Source organism: Anomaloglossus baeobatrachus, chromosome 4 (genome assembly GCF_048569485.1).
Source record: "Anomaloglossus baeobatrachus isolate aAnoBae1 chromosome 4, aAnoBae1.hap1, whole genome shotgun sequence".
Taxonomy (NCBI): Eukaryota; Metazoa; Chordata; class Amphibia; order Anura; family Aromobatidae; genus Anomaloglossus; species Anomaloglossus baeobatrachus.
The window spans coordinates 10,305,673-10,308,172 of NC_134356.1; positions in this window are offsets into that span (position 1 = coordinate 10,305,673).

Consider the following 2,500-nt stretch of genomic DNA (forward strand, 5'->3'; position numbering starts at 1 on the left):
GGAAAAAAAGAAATAGAGACTAACGGCAGCCATGTTGGTTGTCGCTTTATATACACAGGGCAAGATGGGTATAAAGCTCTGTTTCTCATAGCAACCAATCACAGTGGAGCTTTCATTTTACCACAGCAGAATACAAAATGAAAGCCCTGATTGGTTGATATTGGTAATTGCAGGTTTTTTTTCCTTCTCAGAGCTCGGCTTTGATTTAGTATTCTGCTGAGGTAAAGTGAAAGCTGCGCTGTGATTGCTGGATATCAATACACGTCCTCCCATAGCAACCAATCAGAGCTCGGCTTTGATATTCTTCTGTGGTAAAGTGAAAGCTGTGCTGTGATTGGTTTATATCAATACATGTCCTCCCATAGCAACCAATCAGAGCTCGGCTTTGATTTAACATTCTTCTGTGGTAGAGTGAAAGCTGCGCTGTGATTGGTTGCTGTGGGTACCTCAGTGTCGGGATGTATTTGCCTCAGGATGCCGTGAGGTGAGTTGCTGATGGCGGACGCGGGGACTCGCCACTTCTCTGGACGCGGCCTCCTCCTCGGTAACCAGCGGAGGCCGGGCCTTTTTTTCATGGAATCTCGGTCTCCTCGGCCCTGAAATATGTGGTGAAGCCGTTGGCTTATTTTCCCGCTGGCGCTGGATTCCCATGACACGGGGGAATTTTAAAATAGAATTTAACCCCTTCAGTGCCGAGGTTACATAACAAGCCGGCCTTGTGGCTGAGGATGAATGGATCCTGTGAAGCCGCTGTGATCGCCAGCAGTGGGCCTTAAAGGGTCGCCGCCCCGGCAGACGCCATCTTGTTCTCTACTGTGGCGGTCGCCCAGCTTTATACAGCGACTCCATAAGGGGGCGACACTGAGCCCCGGGGGGCCAGAGAATGGGGCCTGATGGGAGGGACCATGTGACTCCTGCCTCGTCTCCGTGGTGATCGGCGGCGGCCGGTGATGCCGCGTCCTCGGCTCGTGTGTCGGTGACGTCGCTCTCGTCTTTCGTTATTTTTAAACTTCTCGTCTTACAGAAGAATTTGTCTGTAAATAATGATGGAGGGTCCGAGGCTGCGGTCCCTGAGCGGATGGAATATTCTAGAGCGGACGGTGTACAGAAACATGTCCTCGCTGTGTAGGATGGTGCCTGTCGTGTCAGCGACGTTGTATAGAACGGTGCCTGTCGCGGTGGCGCTGTGTAGGAAGGCGCTTGTCGTTGCGGCGGCGCTGTGTAGGACGGTGCCTGACGTGGCGGTGCTGTGTAGGGCGGCGCCTGTCTTGGCGGTGGCGCTGTGTAGGAAGGTGCTTGTCGCAGTGGCGCTGTGTAGGACGGTGCCTTTCGTGACGGCGGCGCTTTGTAGGATGGTGCTTGTCGTGGCGGCAGCGCTATGTAGGGACGGCGCCTGACGTGGCGGCGGCGCTGTGTAGGACGGCGCCTGTCGTGGTGGAGCTGTGTAGGACGGTGCCTTTCGTGGCGGCGCTGTGTAGGACGGTGCCTTTCGTGGCGGCGCTGTGTAGGACGGTGCCTTTTGCGGCGGCGCTGTGTAGGGCGTGCCTTTTGCGGCGGCGCTGTGTAGGACGGTGCCTTTTGCAGTGGCGCTGTGTAGGACGGTGCCTTTCGTGGCGGCGGCGCTTTGTAGGATGGTGCCTGTCGTGGCGGCGGCACTGTGTAGGACGGTGCCTGACGTGGCGGCAGCGCTGTGTAGGACGGCGCCTGTCGTGGTGGAGCTGTGTAGGACAGCACCTGTTGCGGCGGCGCTGTGTAGGACGGTGCCTTTCGTGGCGGCGGCGCTGTGTAGGACGGTGCCTTCCGTGGCGGCGGCGCTGTGTAGGACGGCGCCTGTCGTGGCGGTGCAGTGTAGGACGTCGCCTGTCATGGCAGTGGCGCTTTGTATAGGTCTATGCCTGTCGGGACAGCAGGCTGTGTAGGACGGTGCCTGCCGTGGATTCGGCGCTGTGTAGGACGGTGCCTGTCGTGGTGGCTGCAAAATGTATAGGTCGGCGCTCGTCGTGGTGGTGGCGCAGTGTATAGGTCGGCGCTCGTCGTTGCGGTGGCGTTGTGTAGGACGGCGCTTGTCATGGCGGCGGCGGCGCAGTGTATCGGTCGGTGCCTGTCGTGGATTCGGCGCTGTGTCGATGGCACAGTGTATAGGTCGGCGCTCGTCGTGGCGGTGGCGTTGTGTAGGACGGCGCTTGTCATGGTGGCGGCGCAGTGTATAGGTCGGCGCTCGTCGTGGCGGTGGCGTTGTGTAGGACGGCGCTTGTCATGGCGGCGGCGCAGTGTATCGGTCGGTGCCCTGTCGTGGCACCTGCACTTTTATTGGACACCTCAAATAATTTTAATCCCTCAATGATTTTTGGGGCGTCCGTTCTCCGTTGTAAAGTGTCGCCACCACATGAGTTAATGCTGCGCCGTCGCTGCTCATCAGGCGTCGCCATAGCAACTGCAGCATCCTGTAAATGTTCCTGTGGATTTAGCTGAGCCGCCTGATGGAGAGCGGGTATCACCA